We start from the raw sequence: 22,988 nt of genomic DNA, 5'->3' as shown, positions 1-22,988 counted from the left end.
CTCTTCCCATGTAAAATATTACAGTGTTCCATAGACCTCCCTTGCTATATGTTCGGTCTTTTTGATACATGTATATAATATGTATTTGTATACGTATAGTAACACTATTCTTCATTTATCAATTCCCCCCTCCTTTCCTTTTAGATGGGCATGGTTTGTTTTCTAAGCCCGTGAGTGTCTTTCTCTTTGGAAATATGTTCATTTGTGTCAGTTATTACATAATGCCATAAGTGATATTATAGGATATAGGTCTTTTGCTTTCTGTCCTACTTCATGTTTTGTGATTATCTCCAGGCTCATGTATGGTGCCTCAAAGAGCAGTGCTTCAATGATTTCCATGGCTAATATTCCATTGTGGACATGGACCACTTCTTCTTGGTGCATTCCTCTGTTGATGGACGTTTTCGTTGCTTCCAAGTGTTGCCTATGGTAACTATTGCTGGAGTGCAGGATTGCCAGCCTGTGACTTTTGGATTTTCATTTTCTCAGGTGATACACCCAGCAGTGGGTATGATTGATTGACTGGTATGGTAGCTCAATGTTACCTTTTCAAGGCACCTCAGTTGTGCTTTCATTAGTGGCTCTTACCACGTCCCCCTTAGAATCGAGGGTACTCATTTCTCCACAATCACGTCAGCATTTATTGTTTGCAGCATTTTTGTCGAGGGCCATTCTGACTGGTGTGAGCTGATAGGTTTTTGTAATTTGGGTTGACATGTCTTTAAAAATTCCTAAAATTCATCATTTTTCCACGCCTTTTTCTTTTGTGTTAAAAGAAAAAAGAAAAAAAAAGTGTGAGTACAATCTACCTCTTCAAATTGTCTTTTTGGAAGTTTGCACTCTTGAATTTTGGGGTCGATTTTCGACCTCAGTATTTTTTGGAGGGCAGGTGACATTTACAGAACTGAATTGGTGAATATTTAGTGACCTTTTGCAGTGGGTTTAAAGCTGCTGTTGTGGGAAACGGCCACAAGGAGGCAGCATTTCTCCATTCCCGAATCTGGGTACTAGGGCAGCAGAGCCGTTCTGGAAGTCGTTTACCTGGGTTGTAAATTTGAATGGAATGTGCCAGGAAAACCACCCATAAGTTTATGTCTCATTACTTCTAGTTCGTTGTTTTAATTTTTTACATTGGGGTAATGGTTCAAATGTTGTTTGTCCAAGGTGTACACACTCTGGTTCATTTAAAAATTATATATATCTATTTATGTAGAGATCCTCTTCCCATGTAAATTATTACAGAGTGTTCCATCAACCTCCCTTGCTATATGGTCGGTCTTTTTGATATAAGTATATAATATGAATTTGTATACAGATGGTAACGCTAATCTTCATTTATCCATTCCCCCCACCTTTCCTTTTAGGTAAGCATAGTTTTTTTTTATAAGTCTGTGATTGCCTTTCCCTGTGGAAATATGTTCCTTTGTGTCAGTTATTAGATAACGCCTATAAGTGATTTCATAGGATATAGGACTTTTGCTTTCCGACTTCCCTCATGTTCTGTGATTATCTCCAAGATCATCTATGGTGCCTCAAAGAGCAGTGTTTCATGGTTTTCCATGGCTAGTATTCATTGTGTACATGGACCACTTCTTGTTTATCCCTTCATCCGTTGATGGACATTTTGGTTGCTTCACTGTCTTGTCTATTGTGAATAAGGCTGCAGTGCAGCTTTTGCAGCCCGGGTCTTCTTGATTCTGGTCTTCTCAGGTGAGAGGCCCATTGGTGCGCCTGCTGGATTGAATGGTACCTCAGTTTCTCCTTTTAAACGCAGCTCCTTTCTGTTCTCATTATTGGCTGTTAACCACTTTACATCTCACCAGCAGCTAGAGGGTACAGAGTTCTCTAAAACCTCTTCAGCATTGATTGTTTGTAGGCTTTTTGCTGATGGTCAGTCGACTGGTGTGAGTTGAAAACTTTTTGTAGATTAGATTGCATGAGTCTAATACTTCCTGAGGTTGAGCTTTTATCCATTTTCCTTTTTTTAAAAGGAGAGTGAGTAAAACTTACCTCTTCATACTATCTTCTTGAAAATGTTGCCTGTTTTGAATTGTTTTATCCATTCCCTACCTCAGCACAATTTTGAGGGCAGGTGTCCTTTACAGCCCTGAGTCCTTGTGAATGTTAAGTGACCATGAGCTGTGGGGTTAAAAGCTGCTCTTGCGGGAATGGGCCACAAGGCGGCAGCATTTCTCCTTTACCAAATCTGGTTACTAGGGCAACAGAGCCTTACTGGAAGTGGTGTTCTAGGTTGTAAATTAGAATGGAATGTGCCAGGAAAAAGCCCTTTAAGTATATGTCTCATTACTTCTTGTTCGTAGTTTTAAGTTAATTTTTATTTTTTATCACAGCAAACTTGATTACAATGTTTTGTTTGTTCTAGGTGTGCAAGATGTGCTTCTTTGACACATATACATATATCTATTCTTCTTTAGATCCTTTTCCCATGTAGGTTATGACACAATGTTGAGTAGTCTTCCCTTGGTATTCCGTAGATCTTTGGTGATTATATATTTCACATGTGTTTGTATCTCTCCGTTAACCTCAATATGGTAGTGTATCCAATCCTCACACCTTTCCATTTGGCGAAGCATAAGTTTTTGTACTGAATCTGTGATTGCCTTTCTCTGTGGAAATATCTTCGTTTGCTTCAATTTTTAGGTAACACCTGTATGTGATATGATAGGATATGTGTCTTTCGCTGTCTCACTTACTACAAGTTGCGTGATTACTTCTAGACTCATCTGTGGTGCTGCAAATGGCATTGTTTCATTTTTTCGCTAGCTCATATTCCATGTGTACATGTAGCAGTTCTTCTTTGTCCACCCATCTGTCGGTGGACTTTTTGGTTACTTCCATATCTTGGCTATTGTAATACTATGCAATGCAGATTTGCCTGCCTGTGTCTTTCCAATTCTGTCTTCTTAGGTTATAGTTCCAGGAATGGGTCTGTTGGATCATATGGTAGCTCAATGTTTACCTTTTAAAGGCACCTCCATTCTGTTCTCTTTAGTGGCTCTTTCCAGGTTACGTCCCACGTAAAGTTGAGGGTATGCACTTCTCCACAGCACCTTCAGCATTTATTCTTTGTAGTTTTTTTGCTGATGGTTATTCTGACTGGTTTGAGCTGATACCTCTTTGTGGTTGAATTTGCATGTGTCTCATGATGCGTTGAAATTGAGCTTTAAGACATGTGCTTTTTATTTTTCCAGCTGTGATTAGAGCTTAGTTCTTCAAAGTGTTTACTTGAAGTATGTGTCACCTTTTGAAATATTTTGGCCATTACCTCCCTCAAGACATTTTGAGGGCAGGTTTCATTTACAGCCCTGCAGTACTAGTTCATATGAAGTGACCATTAACTCAAGCTTTAAACCTGCTTTTGCAGGTAACGGCCAGAGGGCGGCAGCCTTTCTACGTTCCCCACGCTGGTACTAGGGAAACAGACCTACCAGCCAGTGGTGTTCTTCGGTTATAAATTAGAGTGGAATGTGCCCGGAGAAACCCACAGTTGCTGATGTCTCCTTACATTTGTTTGTTTTTTAAATTTAATTTATATTTTTTACTGGAGTACTATTCCGTTGTATACATGGACCACTTCTTCTTGGTGCATTCCTCTGTTGATGGACATTTTTGTTGCTTCCATGTGTTGACTATGGTAAGTATTGCTGGCGTACAGGTTTGCCAGCCTGTGACTTTTTGATTCTCATTTTCTCAGGTGATAGGCTCAGCAGATGGTATGCTTGATTCACTGGTAGCTCAATGTTTACCTTTTCAAAGCACCTCCATTGTGTTTACAGGAATGGTTCTTACCACGTCCCCCTTAGAGCTCAGGGTACACATTTCTCCACAATCCCTTCAGCATGTATTGTTTGCAGCATTTTTGCTGATGGCCATTCTGACTGCTGTGAGCTGATAGGTATTTGTAATTTCCGTTTGCCTATCTTTAAAAATTCCTAAACTTTATCATTTTCCCACGCCTTTTTCTTTTCACTTAAAAGAAAAAACCGTGTGTACAATATACCTCTTGAAATTGTCTTCTTCGAAGGTTGCCCTCTTTTCAATTTTTTCGTCGATTTTTGACCCCAGAAATTTATTGGAGGGCAGGTGTCATTTACAGAACTGCAAGTTGGTGAATATTTAGTGACCTTTCGCAGTGGGTTTAAAGCTGCTGTTGTGGGAAACGGCCACAAGGAGGCAGCATTTCTCCATTCCCCAATCTGGGTACTAGGGCAGCAGAGCCTTTCTGGAAGTCGTTGTCCTAGGTTGTAAATGAGAATGGAATTTGCCAGGAGAAATCCCCATAAGTTTATGTCTCATTACTTCTTCTTGGGTTTTTACATTTTTTTAATCAGAGTAAAGATTAGAATATTGTTTTTCCTAGGTGTACACAATCTGGTTCATTTGTACATTATCTACGTCTATTAATGTACAGATCCTCTTCCCATGTAAAATATTACAGTGTTCCATAGACCTCCCTTGCTATATGTTCGGTCTTTTTGATACATGTATATAATATGTATTTGTATACGTATAGTAACACTATTCTTCATTTATCAATTCCCCCCTCCTTTCCTTTTAGATGGGCATGGTTTGTTTTCTAAGCCCGTGAGTGTCTTTCTCTTTGGAAATATGTTCATTTGTGTCAGTTATTACATAACGCCATAAGTGATATTATAGGATATAGGTCTTTTGCTGTCTGTCCTACTTCATGTTTTGTGATTATCTCCAGGCTCATGTATGGTGCCTCAAAGAGCAGTGCTTCAATGATTTCCATGGCTAATATTCCATTGTGGACATGGACCACTACTTCTTGGTGCATTCCTCTGTTGATGGACGTTTTCGTTGCTTCCAAGTGTTGCCTATGGTAACTATTGCTGGAGTGCAGGATTGCCAGCCTGTGACTTTTGGATTTTCATTTTCTCAGGTGATACACCCAGCAGTGGGTATGATTGATTGACTGGTATGGTAGCTCAATGTTACCTTTTCAAGGCACCTCAGTTGTGCTTTCATTAGTGGCTCTTACCACGTCCCCCTTAGAATCGAGGGTACTCATTTCTCCACAATCACGTCAGCATTTATTGTTTGCAGCATTTTTGTCGAGGGCCATTCTGACTGGTGTGAGCTGATAGGTTTTTGTAATTTGGGTTGACATGTCTTTAAAAATTCCTAAAATTCATCATTTTTCCACGCCTTTTTCTTTTGTGTTAAAAGAAAAAAGAAAAAAAAAGTGTGAGTACAATCTACCTCTTCAAATTGTCTTTTTGGAAGGTTGCACTCTTGAATTTTTTGGTCGATTTTCGACCTCAGTATTTTTTGGAGGGCAGGTGACATTTACAGAACTGAATTGGTGAATATTTAGTGACCTTTTGCAGTGGGTTTAAAGCTGCTGTTGTGGGAAACGGCCACAAGGAGGCAGCATTTCTCCATTCCCGAATCTGGGTACTAGGGCAGCAGAGCCGTTCTGGAAGTCGTTTACCTGGGTTGTAAATTTGAATGGAATGTGCCAGGAAAACCACCCATAAGTTTATGTCTCATTACTTCTAGTTCGTTGTTTTAATTTTTTACATTGGGGTAATGGTTCAAATGTTGTTTGTCCAAGGTGTACACACTCTGGTTCATTTAAAAATTATATATATCTATTTATGTAGAGATCCTCTTCCCATGTAAATTATTACAGAGTGTTCCATCAACCTCCCTTGCTATATGGTCGGTCTTTTTGATATAAGTATATAATATGAATTTGTATACAGATGGTAACGCTAATCTTCATTTATCCATTCCCCCCACCTTTCCTTTTAGGTAAGCATAGTTTTTTTTTATAAGTCTGTGATTGCCTTTCCCTGTGGAAATATGTTCCTTTGTGTCAGTTATTAGATAACGCCTATAAGTGATTTCATAGGATATAGGACTTTTGCTTTCCGACTTCCCTCATGTTCTGTGATTATCTCCAAGATCATCTATGGTGCCTCAAAGAGCAGTGTTTCATGGTTTTCCATGGCTAGTATTCATTGTGTACATGGACCACTTCTTGTTTATCCCTTCATCCGTTGATGGACATTTTGGTTGCTTCACTGTCTTGTCTATTGTGAATAAGGCTGCAGTGCAGCTTTTGCAGCCCGGGTCTTCTTGATTCTGGTCTTCTCAGGTGAGAGGCCCATTGGTGCGCCTGCTGGATTGAATGGTACCTCAGTTTCTCCTTTTAAACGCAGCTCCTTTCTGTTCTCATTATTGGCTGTTAACCACTTTACATCTCACCAGCAGCTAGAGGGTACAGAGTTCTCTAAAACCTCTTCAGCATTGATTGTTTGTAGGCTTTTTGCTGATGGTCAGTCGACTGGTGTGAGTTGAAAACTTTTTGTAGATTAGATTGCATGAGTCTAATACTTCCTGAGGTTGAGCTTTTATCCATTTTCCTTTTTTTAAAAGGAGAGTGAGTAAAACTTACCTCTTCATACTATCTTCTTGAAAATGTTGCCTGTTTTGAATTGTTTTATCCATTCCCTACCTCAGCACAATTTTGAGGGCAGGTGTCCTTTACAGCCCTGAGTCCTTGTGAATGTTAAGTGACCATGAGCTGTGGGGTTAAAAGCTGCTCTTGCGGGAATGGGCCACAAGGCGGCAGCATTTCTCCTTTACCAAATCTGGTTACTAGGGCAACAGAGCCTTACTGGAAGTGGTGTTCTAGGTTGTAAATTAGAATGGAATGTGCCAGGAAAAAGCCCTTTAAGTATATGTCTCATTACTTCTTGTTCGTAGTTTTAAGTTAATTTTTATTTTTTATCACAGCAAACTTGATTACAATGTTTTGTTTGTTCTAGGTGTGCAAGATGTGCTTCTTTGACACATATACATATATCTATTCTTCTTTAGATCCTTTTCCCATGTAGGTTATGACACAATGTTGAGTAGTCTTCCCTTGGTATTCCGTAGATCTTTGGTGATTATATATTTCACATGTGTTTGTATCTCTCCGTTAACCTCAATATGGTAGTGTATCCAATCCTCACACCTTTCCATTTGGCGAAGCATAAGTTTTTGTACTGAATCTGTGATTGCCTTTCTCTGTGGAAATATCTTCGTTTGCTTTAATTTTTAGGTAACACCTGTATGTGATATGATAGGATATGTGTCTTTCGCTGTCTCACTTACTACAAGTTGCGTGATTACTTCTAGACTCATCTGTGGTGCTGCAAATGGCATTGTTTCATTTTTTCGCTAGCTCATATTCCATGTGTACATGTAGCAGTTCTTCTTTGTCCACCCATCTGTCGGTGGACTTTTTGGTTACTTCCATATCTTGGCTATTGTAATACTATGCAATGCAGATTTGCCTGCCTGTGTCTTTCCAATTCTGTCTTCTTAGGTTATAGTTCCAGGAATGGGTCTGTTGGATCATATGGTAGCTCAATGTTTACCTTTTAAAGGCACCTCCATTCTGTTCTCTTTAGTGGCTCTTTCCAGGTTACGTCCCACGTAAAGTTGAGGGTATGCACTTCTCCACAGCACCTTCAGCATTTATTCTTTGTAGTTTTTTTGCTGATGGTTATTCTGACTGGTTTGAGCTGATACCTCTTTGTGGTTGAATTTGCATGTGTCTCATGATGCGTTGAAATTGAGCTTTAAGACATGTGCTTTTTATTTTTCCAGCTGTGATTAGAGCTTAGTTCTTCAAAGTGTTTACTTGAAGTATGTGTCACCTTTTGAAATATTTTGGCCATTACCTCCCTCAAGACATTTTGAGGGCAGGTTTCATTTACAGCCCTGCAGTACTAGTTCATATGAAGTGACCATTAACTCAAGCTTTAAACCTGCTTTTGCAGGTAACGGCCAGAGGGCGGCAGCCTTTCTACGTTCCCCACGCTGGTACTAGGGAAACAGACCTACCAGCCAGTGGTGTTCTTCGGTTATAAATTAGAGTGGAATGTGCCCGGAGAAACCCACAGTTGCTGATGTCTCCTTACATTTGTTTGTTTTTTAAATTTAATTTATATTTTTTACTGGAGTACTATTCCGTTGTATACATGGACCACTTCTTCTTGGTGCATTCCTCTGTTGATGGACATTTTTGTTGCTTCCATGTGTTGACTATGGTAAGTATTGCTGGCGTACAGGTTTGCCAGCCTGTGACTTTTTGATTCTCATTTTCTCAGGTGATAGGCTCAGCAGATTGTATGCTTGATTCACTGGTAGCTCAATGTTTACCTTTTCAAAGCACCTCCATTGTGTTTACAGGAATGGTTCTTACCACGTCCCCCTTAGAGCTCAGGGTACACATTTCTCCACAATCCCTTCAGCATGTATTGTTTGCAGCATTTTTGCTGATGGCCATTCTGACTGCTGTGAGCTGATAGGTATTTGTAATTTCCGTTTGCCTATCTTTAAAAATTCCTAAACTTTATCATTTCCCCACGCCTTTTTCTTTTCACTTAAAAGAAAAAACCGTGTGTACAATATACCTCTTGAAATTGTCTTCTTCGAAGGTTGCCCTCTTTTCAATTTTTTCGTCGATTTTTGACCCCAGAAATTTATTGGAGGGCAGGTGTCATTTACAGAACTGCAAGTTGGTGAATATTTAGTGACCTTTCGCAGTGGGTTTAAAGCTGCTGTTGTGGGAAACGGCCACAAGGAGGCAGCATTTCTCCATTCCCCAATCTGGGTACTAGGGCAGCAGAGCCTTTCTGGAAGTCGTTGTCCTAGGTTGTAAATGAGAATGGAATTTGCCAGGAGAAATCCCCATAAGTTTATGTCTCATTACTTCTTCTTGGGTTTTTACATTTTTTTAATCAGAGTAAAGATTAGAATATTGTTTTTCCTAGGTGTACACAATCTGGTTCATTTGTACATTATCTACGTCTATTAATGTACAGATCCTCTTCCCATGTAAAATATTACAGTGTTCCATAGACCTCCCTTGCTATATGTTCGGTCTTTTTGATACATGTATATAATATGTATTTGTATACGTATAGTAACACTATTCTTCATTTATCAATTCCCCCCTCCTTTCCTTTTAGATGGGCATGGTTTGTTTTCTAAGCCCGTGAGTGTCTTTCTCTTTGGAAATATGTTCATTTGTGTCAGTTATTACATAACGCCATAAGTGATATTATAGGATATAGGTCTTTTGCTGTCTGTCCTACTTCATGTTTTGTGATTATCTCCAGGCTCATGTATGGTGCCTCAAAGAGCAGTGCTTCAATGATTTCCATGGCTAATATTCCATTGTGGACATGGACCACTTCTTCTTGGTGCATTCCTCTGTTGATGGACGTTTTCGTTGCTTCCAAGTGTTGCCTATGGTAACTATTGCTGGAGTGCAGGATTGCCAGCCTGTGACTTTTGGATTTTCATTTTCTCAGGTGATACACCCAGCAGTGGGTATGATTGATTGACTGGTATGGTAGCTCAATGTTACCTTTTCAAGGCACCTCAGTTGTGCTTTCATTAGTGGCTCTTACCACGTCCCCCTTAGAATCGAGGGTACTCATTTCTCCACAATCACGTCAGCATTTATTGTTTGCAGCATTTTTGTCGAGGGCCATTCTGACTGGTGTGAGCTGATAGGTTTTTGTAATTTGGGTTGACATGTCTTTAAAAATTCCTAAAATTCATCATTTTTCCACGCCTTTTTCTTTTGTGTTAAAAGAAAAAAGAAAAAAAAAGTGTGAGTACAATCTACCTCTTCAAATTGTCTTTTTGGAAGTTTGCACTCTTGAATTTTGGGGTCGATTTTCGACCTCAGTATTTTTTGGAGGGCAGGTGACATTTACAGAACTGAATTGGTGAATATTTAGTGACCTTTTGCAGTGGGTTTAAAGCTGCTGTTGTGGGAAACGGCCACAAGGAGGCAGCATTTCTCCATTCCCGAATCTGGGTACTAGGGCAGCAGAGCCGTTCTGGAAGTCGTTTACCTGGGTTGTAAATTTGAATGGAATGTGCCAGGAAAACCACCCATAAGTTTATGTCTCATTACTTCTAGTTCGTTGTTTTAATTTTTTACATTGGGGTAATGGTTCGAATGTTGTTTGTCCAAGGTGTACACACTCTGGTTCATTTAAAAATTATATATATCTATTTATGTAGAGATCCTCTTCCCATGTAAATTATTACAGAGTGTTCCATCAACCTCCCTTGCTATATGGTCGGTCTTTTTGATATAAGTATATAATATGAATTTGTATACAGATGGTAACGCTAATCTTCATTTATCCATTCCCCCCACCTTTCCTTTTAGGTAAGCATAGTTTTTTTTTATAAGTCTGTGATTGCCTTTCCCTGTGGAAATATGTTCCTTTGTGTCAGTTATTAGATAACGCCTATAAGTGATTTCATAGGATATAGGACTTTTGCTTTCCGACTTCCCTCATGTTCTGTGATTATCTCCAAGATCATCTATGGTGCCTCAAAGAGCAGTGTTTCATGGTTTTCCATGGCTAGTATTCATTGTGTACATGGACCACTTCTTGTTTATCCCTTCATCCGTTGATGGACATTTTGGTTGCTTCACTGTCTTGTCTATTGTGAATAAGGCTGCAGTGCAGCTTTTGCAGCCCGGGTCTTCTTGATTCTGGTCTTCTCAGGTGAGAGGCCCATTGGTGCGCCTGCTGGATTGAATGGTACCTCAGTTTCTCCTTTTAAACGCAGCTCCTTTCTGTTCTCATTATTGGCTGTTAACCACTTTACATCTCACCAGCAGCTAGAGGGTACAGAGTTCTCTAAAACCTCTTCAGCATTGATTGTTTGTAGGCTTTTTGCTGATGGTCAGTCGACTGGTGTGAGTTGAAAACTTTTTGTAGATTAGATTGCATGAGTCTAATACTTCCTGAGGTTGAGCTTTTATCCATTTTCCTTTTTTTAAAAGGAGAGTGAGTAAAACTTACCTCTTCATACTATCTTCTTGAAAATGTTGCCTGTTTTGAATTGTTTTATCCATTCCCTACCTCAGCACAATTTTGAGGGCAGGTGTCCTTTACAGCCCTGAGTCCTTGTGAATGTTAAGTGACCATGAGCTGTGGGGTTAAAAGCTGCTCTTGCGGGAATGGGCCACAAGGCGGCAGCATTTCTCCTTTACCAAATCTGGTTACTAGGGCAACAGAGCCTTACTGGAAGTGGTGTTCTAGGTTGTAAATTAGAATGGAATGTGCCAGGAAAAAGCCCTTTAAGTATATGTCTCATTACTTCTTGTTCGTAGTTTTAAGTTAATTTTTATTTTTTATCACAGCAAACTTGATTACAATGTTTTGTTTGTTCTAGGTGTGCAAGATGTGCTTCTTTGACACATATACATATATCTATTCTTCTTTAGATCCTTTTCCCATGTAGGTTATGACACAATGTTGAGTAGTCTTCCCTTGGTATTCCGTAGATCTTTGGTGATTATATATTTCACATGTGTTTGTATCTCTCCGTTAACCTCAATATGGTAGTGTATCCAATCCTCACACCTTTCCATTTGGCGAAGCATAAGTTTTTGTACTGAATCTGTGATTGCCTTTCTCTGTGGAAATATCTTCGTTTGCTTCAATTTTTAGGTAACACCTGTATGTGATATGATAGGATATGTGTCTTTCGCTGTCTCACTTACTACAAGTTGCGTGATTACTTCTAGACTCATCTGTGGTGCTGCAAATGGCATTGTTTCATTTTTTCGCTAGCTCATATTCCATGTGTACATGTAGCAGTTCTTCTTTGTCCACCCATCTGTCGGTGGACTTTTTGGTTACTTCCATATCTTGGCTATTGTAATACTATGCAATGCAGATTTGCCTGCCTGTGTCTTTCCAATTCTGTCTTCTTAGGTTATAGTTCCAGGAATGGGTCTGTTGGATCATATGGTAGCTCAATGTTTACCTTTTAAAGGCACCTCCATTCTGTTCTCTTTAGTGGCTCTTTCCAGGTTACGTCCCACGTAAAGTTGAGGGTATGCACTTCTCCACAGCACCTTCAGCATTTATTCTTTGTAGTTTTTTTGCTGATGGTTATTCTGACTGGTTTGAGCTGATACCTCTTTGTGGTTGAATTTGCATGTGTCTCATGATGCGTTGAAATTGAGCTTTAAGACATGTGCTTTTTATTTTTCCAGCTGTGATTAGAGCTTAGTTCTTCAAAGTGTTTACTTGAAGTATGTGTCACCTTTTGAAATATTTTGGCCATTACCTCCCTCAAGACATTTTGAGGGCAGGTTTCATTTACAGCCCTGCAGTACTAGTTCATATGAAGTGACCATTAACTCAAGCTTTAAACCTGCTTTTGCAGGTAACGGCCAGAGGGCGGCAGCCTTTCTACGTTCCCCACGCTGGTACTAGGGAAACAGACCTACCAGCCAGTGGTGTTCTTCGGTTATAAATTAGAGTGGAATGTGCCCGGAGAAACCCACAGTTGCTGATGTCTCCTTACATTTGTTTGTTTTTTAAATTTAATTTATATTTTTTACTGGAGTACTATTCCGTTGTATACATGGACCACTTCTTCTTGGTGCATTCCTCTGTTGATGGACATTTTTGTTGCTTCCATGTGTTGACTATGGTAAGTATTGCTGGCGTACAGGTTTGCCAGCCTGTGACTTTTTGATTCTCATTTTCTCAGGTGATAGGCTCAGCAGATGGTATGCTTGATTCACTGGTAGCTCAATGTTTACCTTTTCAAAGCACCTCCATTGTGTTTACAGGAATGGTTCTTACCACGTCCCCCTTAGAGCTCAGGGTACACATTTCTCCACAATCCCTTCAGCATGTATTGTTTGCAGCATTTTTGCTGATGGCCATTCTGACTGCTGTGAGCTGATAGGTATTTGTAATTTCCGTTTGCCTATCTTTAAAAATTCCTAAACTTTATCATTTTCCCACGCCTTTTTCTTTTCACTTAAAAGAAAAAACCGTGTGTACAATATACCTCTTGAAATTGTCTTCTTCGAAGGTTGCCCTCTTTTCAATTTTTTCGTCGATTTTTGACCCCAGAAATTTATTGGAGGGCAGGTGTCATTTACAGAACTGCAAGTTGGTGAATATTTAGTGACCTTTCGCAGTGGGTTTAAAGCTGCTGTTGTGGGAAACGGCCACAAGGAGGCAGCATTTCTCCATTCCCCAATCTGGGTACTAGGGCAGCAGAGCCTTTCTGGAAGTCGTTGTCCTAGGTTGTAAATGAGAATGGAATTTGCCAGGAGAAATCCCCATAAGTTTATGTCTCATTATTTCTTCTTGGGTTTTTACATTTTTTTAATCAGAGTAAAGATTAGAATATTGTTTTTCCTAGGTGTACACAATCTGGTTCATTTGTACATTATCTACGTCTATTAATGTACAGATCCTCTTCCCATGTAAAATATTACAGTGTTCCATAGACCTCCCTTGCTATATGTTCGGTCTTTTTGATACATGTATATAATATGTATTTGTATACGTATAGTAACACTATTCTTCATTTATCAATTCCCCCCTCCTTTCCTTTTAGATGGGCATGGTTTGTTTTCTAAGCCCGTGAGTGTCTTTCTCTTTGGAAATATGTTCATTTGTGTCAGTTATTACATAACGCCATAAGTGATATTATAGGATATAGGTCTTTTGCTGTCTGTCCTACTTCATGTTTTGTGATTATCTCCAGGCTCATGTATGGTGCCTCAAAGAGCAGTGCTTCAATGATTTCCATGGCTAATATTCCATTGTGGACATGGACCACTTCTTCTTGGTGCATTCCTCTGTTGATGGACGTTTTCGTTGCTTCCAAGTGTTGCCTATGGTAACTATTGCTGGAGTGCAGGATTGCCAGCCTGTGACTTTTGGATTTTCATTTTCTCAGGTGATACACCCAGCAGTGGGTATGATTGATTGACTGGTATGGTAGCTCAATGTTACCTTTTCAAGGCACCTCAGTTGTGCTTTCATTAGTGGCTCTTACCACGTCCCCCTTAGAATCGAGGGTACTCATTTCTCCACAATCACGTCAGCATTTATTGTTTGCAGCATTTTTGTCGAGGGCCATTCTGACTGGTGTGAGCTGATAGGTTTTTGTAATTTGGGTTGACATGTCTTTAAAAATTCCTAAAATTCATCATTTTTCCACGCCTTTTTCTTTTGTGTTAAAAGAAAAAAGAAAAAAAAAGTGTGAGTACAATCTACCTCTTCAAATTGTCTTTTTGGAAGGTTGCACTCTTGAATTTTTTGGTCGATTTTCGACCTCAGTATTTTTTGGAGGGCAGGTGACATTTACAGAACTGAATTGGTGAATATTTAGTGACCTTTTGCAGTGGGTTTAAAGCTGCTGTTGTGGGAAACGGCCACAAGGAGGCAGCATTTCTCCATTCCCCAATCTGGGTACTAGGGCAGCAGAGCCGTTCTGGAAGTCGTTTACCTGGGTTGTAAATTTGAATGGAATGTGCCAGGAAAACCACCCATAAGTTTATGTCTCATTACTTCTAGTTCGTTGTTTTAATTTTTTACATTGGGGTAATGGTTCGAATGTTGTTTGTCCAAGGTGTACACACTCTGGTTCATTTAAAAATTATATATATCTATTTATGTAGAGATCCTCTTCCCATGTAAATTATTACAGAGTGTTCCATCAACCTCCCTTGCTATATGGTCGGTCTTTTTGATATAAGTATATAATATGAATTTGTATACAGATGGTAACGCTAATCTTCATTTATCCATTCCCCCCACCTTTCCTTTTAGGTAAGCATAGTTTTTTTTTATAAGTCTGTGATTGCCTTTCCCTGTGGAAATATGTTCCTTTGTGTCAGTTATTAGATAACGCCTATAAGTGATTTCATAGGATATAGGACTTTTGCTTTCCGACTTCCCTCATGTTCTGTGATTATCTCCAAGATCATCTATGGTGCCTCAAAGAGCAGTGTTTCATGGTTTTCCATGGCTAGTATTCATTGTGTACATGGACCACTTCTTGTTTATCCCTTCATCCGTTGATGGACATTTTGGTTGCTTCACTGTCTTGTCTATTGTGAATAAGGCTGCAGTGCAGCTTTTGCAGCCCGGGTCTTCTTGATTCTGGTCTTCTCAGGTGAGAGGCCCATTGGTGCGCCTGCTGGATTGAATGGTACCTCAGTTTCTCCTTTTAAACGCAGCTCCTTTCTGTTCTCATTATTGGCTGTTAACCACTTTACATCTCACCAGCAGCTAGAGGGTACAGAGTTCTCTAAAACCTCTTCAGCATTGATTGTTTGTAGGCTTTTTGCTGATGGTCAGTCGACTGGTGTGAGTTGAAAACTTTTTGTAGATTAGATTGCATGAGTCTAATACTTCCTGAGGTTGAGCTTTTATCCATTTTCCTTTTTTTAAAAGGAGAGTGAGTAAAACTTACCTCTTCATACTATCTTCTTGAAAATGTTGCCTGTTTTGAATTGTTTTATCCATTCCCTACCTCAGCACAATTTTGAGGGCAGGTGTCCTTTACAGCCCTGAGTCCTTGTGAATGTTAAGTGACCATGAGCTGTGGGTTAAAAGCTGCTCTTGCGGGAATGGGCCACAAGGCGGCAGCATTTCTCCTTTACCAAATCTGGTTACTAGGGCAACAGAGCCTTACTGGAAGTGGTGTTCTAGGTTGTAAATTAGAATGGAATGTGCCAGGAAAAAGCCCTTTAAGTATATGTCTCATTACTTCTTGTTCGTAGTTTTAAGTTAATTTTTATTTTTTATCACAGCAAACTTGATTACAATGTTTTGTTTGTTCTAGGTGTGCAAGATGTGCTTCTTTGACACATATACATATATCTATTCTTCTTTAGATCCTTTTCCCATGTAGGTTATGACACAATGTTGAGTAGTCTTCCCTTGGTATTCCGTAGATCTTTGGTGATTATATATTTCACATGTGTTTGTATCTCTCCGTTAACCTCAATATGGTAGTGTATCCAATCCTCACACCTTTCCATTTGGCGAAGCATAAGTTTTTGTACTGAATCTGTGATTGCCTTTCTCTGTGGAAATATCTTCGTTTGCTTCAATTTTTAGGTAACACCTGTATGTGATATGATAGGATATGTGTCTTTCGCTGTCTCACTTACTACAAGTTGCGTGATTACTTCTAGACTCATCTGTGGTGCTGCAAATGGCATTGTTTCATTTTTTCGCTAGCTCATATTCCATGTGTACATGTAGCAGTTCTTCTTTGTCCACCCATCTGTCGGTGGACTTTTTGGTTACTTCCATATCTTGGCTATTGTAATACTATGCAATGCAGATTTGCCTGCCTGTGTCTTTCCAATTCTGTCTTCTTAGGTTATAGTTCCAGGAATGGGTCTGTTGGATCATATGGTAGCTCAATGTTTACCTTTTAAAGGCACCTCCATTCTGTTCTCTTTAGTGGCTCTTTCCAGGTTACGTCCCACGTAAAGTTGAGGGTATGCACTTCTCCACAGCACCTTCAGCATTTATTCTTTGTAGTTTTTTTGCTGATGGTTATTCTGACTGGTTTGAGCTGATACCTCTTTGTGGTTGAATTTGCATGTGTCTCATGATGCGTTGAAATTGAGCTTTAAGACATGTGCTTTTTATTTTTCCAGCTGTGATTAGAGCTTAGTTCTTCAAAGTGTTTACTTGAAGTATGTGTCACCTTTTGAAATATTTTGGCCATTACCTCCCTCAAGACATTTTGAGGGCAGGTTTCATTTACAGCCCTGCAGTACTAGTTCATATGAAGTGACCATTAACTCAAGCTTTAAACCTGCTTTTGCAGGTAACGGCCAGAGGGCGGCAGCCTTTCTACGTTCCCCACGCTGGTACTAGGGAAACAGACCTACCAGCCAGTGGTGTTCTTCGGTTATAAATTAGAGTGGAATGTGCCCGGAGAAACCCACAGTTGCTGATGTCTCCTTACATTTGTTTGTTTTTTAAATTTAATTTATATTTTTTACTGGAGTACTATTCCGTTGTATACATGGACCACTTCTTCTTGGTGCATTCCTCTGTTGATGGACATTTTTGTTGCTTCCATGTGTTGACTATGGTAAGTATTGCTGGCGTACAGGTTTGCCAGCCTGTGACTTTTTGATTCTCATTTTCTCAGGTGATAGGCTCAGCAGATGGTATGCTTGATTCACTGGTAGCTCAATGTTTACCTTTTCAAAGCACCTCCATTGTGTTTACAGGAATGGTTCTTACCACGTCCCCCTTAGAGCTCAGGGTACACATTTCTCCACAATCCCTTCAGCATGTATTGTTTGCAGCATTTTTGCTGATGGCCATTCTGACTGCTGTGAGCTGATAGGTATTTGTAATTTCCGTTTGCCTATCTTTAAAAATTCCTAAACTTTATCATTTTCCCACGCCTTTTTCTTTTCACTTAAAAGAAAAAACCGTGTGTACAATATACCTCTTGAAATTGTCTTCTTCGAAGGTTGCCCTCTTTTCAATTTTTTCGTCGATTTTTGACCCCAGAAATTTATTGGAGGGCAGGTGTCATTTACAGAACTGCAAGTTGGTGAATATTTAGTGACCTTTCGCAGTGGGTTTAAAGCTGCTGTTGTGGGAAACGGCCACAAGGAGGCAGCATTTCTCCATTCCCCAATCTGGGTACTAGGGCAGCAGAGCCTTTCTGGAAGTCGTTGTCCTAGGTTGTAAATGAGAATGGAATTTGCCAGGAGAAATCCCCATAAGTTTATGTCTCATTACTTCTTCTTGGGTTTTTACATTTTTTTAATCAGAGTAAAGATTAGAATATTGTTTTTCCTAGGTGTACACAATCTGGTTCATTTGTACATTATCTACATCTATTAATGTACAGATCCTCTTCCCATGTAAAATATTACAGTGTTCCATAGACCTCCCTTGCTATATGTTCGGTCTTTTTGATACATGTATATAATATGTATTTGTATACGTATAGTAACACTATTCTTCATTTATCAATTCCCCCCTCCTTTCCTTTTAGATGAGCATGGTTTGTTTTCTAAGCCCGTGAGTGTCTTTCTCTTTGGAAATATGTTCATTTGTGTCAGTTATTAGATAACGCCATAAGTGATATTATAGGATATAGGTCTTTTGCTTTCCGTCCTACTTCATGTTTTGTGATTATCTCCAGGCTCATGTATGGTGCCTCAAAGAGCAGTGCTTCAATGTTTTCCATGGCTAATATTCCATTGTGGACATGGACCACTTCTTCTTGGTGCATTCCTCTGTTGATGGACGTTTTCGTTGCTTCCAAGTGTTGCCTATGGTAACTATTGCTGGAGTGCAGGATTGCCAGCCTGTGACTTTTGGATTTTCATTTTCTCAGGTGATACACCCAGCAGTGGGTATGATTGATTGACTGGTATGGTAGCTCAATGTTACCTTTTCAAGGCACCTCAGTTGTGCTTTCATTAGTGGCTCTTACCACGTCCCCCTTAGAATCGAGGGTACTCATTTCTCCACAATCACGTCAGCATTTATTGTTTGCAGCATTTTTGTCGAGGGCCATTCTGACTGGTGTGAGCTGATAGGTTTTTGTAATTTGGGTTGACATGTCTCTAAAAATTCCTAAAATTCATCATTTTTCCACGCCTTTTTCTTTTGTGTTAAAAGAAAAAAGAAAAAAAAAGTGTGAGTACAATCTACCTCTTCAAATTGTCTTTTTGGAAGGTTGCACTCTTGAAATTTTTGGTCGATTTTCGACCTCAGTATTTTTTGGAGGGCAGGTGACATTTACAGAACTGAATTGGTGAATATTTAGTGACCTTTTGCAGTGGGTTTAAAGCTGCTGTTGTGGGAAACGGCCACAAGGAGGCAGCATTTCTCCATTCCCTAATCTGGGTACTAGGGCAGCAGAGCCGTTCTGGAAGTCGTTTACCTGGGTTGTAAATTTGAATGGAATGTGCCAGGAAAACCACCCATAAGTTTATGTCTCATTACTTCTAGTTCGTTGTTTTAATTTTTTACATTGGGGTAATGGTTCGAATGTTGTTTGTCCAAGGTGTACACACTCTGGTTCATTTAAAAATTATATATATCTATTTATGTAGAGATCCTCTTCCCATGTAAATTATTACAGAGTGTTCCATCAACCTCCCTTGCTATATGGTCGGTCTTTTTGATATAAGTATATAATATGAATTTGTATACAGATGGTAACGCTAATCTTCATTTATCCATTCCCCCCACCTTTCCTTTTAGGTAAGCATAGTTTTTTTTTATAAGTCTGTGATTGCCTTTCCCTGTGGAAATATGTTCCTTTGTGTCAGTTATTAGATAACGCCTATAAGTGATTTCATAGGATATAGGACTTTTGCTTTCCGACTTCCCTCATGTTCTGTGATTATCTCCAAGATCATCTATGGTGCCTCAAAGAGCAGTGTTTCATGGTTTTCCATGGCTAGTATTCATTGTGTACATGGACCACTTCTTGTTTATCCCTTCATCCGTTGATGGACATTTTGGTTGCTTCACTGTCTTGTCTATTGTGAATAAGGCTGCAGTGCAGCTTTTGCAGCCCGGGTCTTCTTGATTCTGGTCTTCTCAGGTGAGAGGCCCATTGGTGCGCCTGCTGGATTGAATGGTACCTCAGTTTCTCCTTTTAAACGCAGCTCCTTTCTGTTCTCATTATTGGCTGTTAACCACTTTACATCTCACCAGCAGCTAGAGGGTACAGAGTTCTCTAAAACCTCTTCAGCATTGATTGTTTGTAGGCTTTTTGCTGATGGTCAGTCGACTGGTGTGAGTTGAAAACTTTTTGTAGATTAGATTGCATGAGTCTAATACTTCCTGAGGTTGAGCTTTTATCCATTTTCCTTTTTTTAAAAGGAGAGTGAGTAAAACTTACCTCTTCATACTATCTTCTTGAAAATGTTGCCTGTTTTGAATTGTTTTATCCATTCCCTACCTCAGCACAATTTTGAGGGCAGGTGTCCTTTACAGCCCTGAGTCCTTGTGAATGTTAAGTGACCATGAGCTGTGGGTTAAAAGCTGCTCTTGCGGGAATGGGCCACAAGGCGGCAGCATTTCTCCTTTACCAAATCTGGTTACTAGGGCAACAGAGCCTTACTGGAAGTGGTGTTCTAGGTTGTAAATTAGAATGGAATGTGCCAGGAAAAAGCCCTTTAAGTATATGTCTCATTACTTCTTGTTCGTAGTTTTAAGTTAATTTTTATTTTTTATCACAGCAAACTTGATTACAATGTTTTGTTTGTTCTAGGTGTGCAAGATGTGCTTCTTTCACACATATACATATATCTATTCTTCTTTAGATCCTTTTCCCATGTAGGTTATGACACAATGTTGAGTAGTCTTCCCTTGGTATTCCGTAGATCTTTGGTGATTATATATTTCACATGTGTTTGTATCTCTCCGTTAACCTCAATATGGTAGTGTATCCAATCCTCACACCTTTCCATTTGGCGAAGCATAAGTTTTTGTACTGAATCTGTGATTGCCTTTCTCTGTGGAAATATCTTCGTTTGCTTCAATTTTTAGGTAACACCTGTATGTGATATGATAGGATATGTGTCTTTCGCTGTCTCACTTACTACAAGTTGCGTGATTACTTCTAGACTCATCTGTGGTGCTGCAAATGGCATTGTTTCATTTTTTCGCTAGCTCATATTCCATGTGTACATGTAGCAGTTCTTCTTTGTCCACCCATCTGTCGGTGGACTTTTTGGTTACTTCCATATCTTGGCTATTGTAATACTATGCAATGCAGATTTGCCTGCCTGTGTCTTTCCAATTCTGTCTTCTTAGGTTATAGTTCCAGGAATGGGTCTGTTGGATCATATGGTAGCTCAATGTTTACCTTTTAAAGGCACCTCCATTCTGTTCTCTTTAGTGGCTCTTTCCAGGTTACGTCCCACGTAAAGTTGAGGGTATGCACTTCTCCACAGCACCTTCAGCATTTATTCTTTGTAGTTTTTTTGCTGATGGTTATTCTGACTGGTTTGAGCTGATACCTCTTTGTGGTTGAATTTGCATGTGTCTCATGATGCGTTGAAATTGAGCTTTAAGACATGTGCTTTTTATTTTTCCAGCTGTGATTAGAGCTTAGTTCTTCAAAGTGTTTACTTGAAGTATGTGTCACCTTTTGAAATATTTTGGCCATTACCTCCCTCAAGACATTTTGAGGGCAGGTTTCATTTACAGCCCTGCAGTACTAGTTCATATGAAGTGACCATTAACTCAAGCTTTAAACCTGCTTTTGCAGGTAACGGCCAGAGGGCGGCAGCCTTTCTACGTTCCCCACGCTGGTACTAGGGAAACAGACCTACCAGCCAGTGGTGTTCTTCGGTTATAAATTAGAGTGGAATGTGCCCGGAGAAACCCACAGTTGCTGATGTCTCCTTACATTTGTTTGTTTTTTAAATTTAATTTATATTTTTTACTGGAGTACTATTCCGTTGTATACATGGACCACTTCTTCTTGGTGCATTCCTCTGTTGATGGACATTTTTGTTGCTTCCATGTGTTGACTATGGTAAGTATTGCTGGCGTACAGGTTTGCCAGCCTGTGACTTTTTGATTCTCATTTTCTCAGGTGATAGGCTCAGCAGATGGTATGCTTGATTCACTGGTAGCTCAATGTTTACCTTTTCAAAGCACCTCCATTGTGTTTACAGGAATGGTTCTTACCACGTCCCCCTTAGAGCTCAGGGTACACATTTCTCCACAATCCCTTCAGCATGTATTGTTTGCAGCATTTTTGCTGATGGCCATTCTGACTGCTGTGAGCTGATAGGTATTTGTAATTTCCATTTGCCTATCTTTAAAAATTCCTAAACTTTATCATTTTCCCACGCCTTTTTCTTTTCACTTAAAAGAAAAAACCGTGTGTACAATATCCCTCTTCAAATTGTCTTCTTCGAAGGTTGCCCTCTTTTCAATTTTTTCGTCGATTTTTGACCCCAGAAATTTATTGGAGGGCAGGTGTCATTTACAGAACTGCAAGTTGGTGAATATTTAGTGACCTTTCGCAGTGGGTTTAAAGCTGCTGTTGTGGGAAACGGCCACAAGGAGGCAGCATTTCTCCATTCCCCAATCTGGGTACTAGGGCAGCAGAGCCTTTCTGGAAGTCGTTGTCCTAGGTTGTAAATGAGAATGGAATTTTCCAGGAGAAAGCCGCATAAGTTTATGTCTCATTACTTCTTCTTGGTTTTTTAAATTTCTTTAATCAGAGTAAAGATTAGAATATTGTTTGTCCTAGGTGTACACAATCTGGTTCATTTGCACATTATGTATGTCTATTAATGTACAGATCCTCTTCCCATGTAAAATATTACAGTGTTCCATAGACCTCCCTTGCTATATGTTCGGTCTTTTTGATACATGTATATAATATGTATTTGTATACGTATAGTAACACTATTCTTCATTTATCAATTCCCCCCTCCTTTCCTTTTAGATGAGCATAGTTTGTTTTCTAAGCCCGTGAGTGTCTTTCTCTTTGGAAATATGTTCATTTGTGTCAGTTATTACATAATGCCATAAGTGATATTATAGGATATAGGTCTTTTGCTTTCCGTCCTACTTCATGTTTTGTGATTATCTCCAGGCTCATGTATGGTGCCTCAAAGAGCAGTGCTTCAATGTTTTCCATGGCTAATATTCCATTGTGGACATGGACCACTTCTTGTTGGTGCATTCCTCTGTTGATGGACGTTTTCGTTGCTTCCAAGTGTTGCCTATGGTAACTATTGCTGGAGTGCAGGATCGCCAGCCTGTGACTTTTGGATTTTCATTTTCTCAGGTGATACACCCAGCAGTGGGTATGATTGATTGACTGGTATGGTAGCTCAATGTTACCTTTTCAAGGCACCTCAATTGTGCTTTCATTAGTGGCTCTTACCACGTCCCCCTTAGAATCGAGGGTACTCATTTCTCCACAATCACGTCAGCATTTATTGTTTGCAGCATTTTTGTCGAGGGCCATTCTGACTGCTGTGAGCTGATAGGTTTTTGTAATTTGGGTTGACATGTCTTTAAAAATTCCTAAAATTCATCATTTTTCCACGCCTTTTTCTTTTGTGTTAAAAGAAAAAAGAAAGAAAAAGTGTGAGTACAATCTACCTCTTC

The sequence above is a fragment of the Eubalaena glacialis genome, chromosome 8 (genome assembly GCF_028564815.1).
Source record: "Eubalaena glacialis isolate mEubGla1 chromosome 8, mEubGla1.1.hap2.+ XY, whole genome shotgun sequence".
Taxonomy (NCBI): Eukaryota; Metazoa; Chordata; class Mammalia; order Artiodactyla; family Balaenidae; genus Eubalaena; species Eubalaena glacialis.
The sequence above is the reverse complement of the archived record's forward strand: the minus strand, read 5'-3'. Positions refer to the sequence as shown.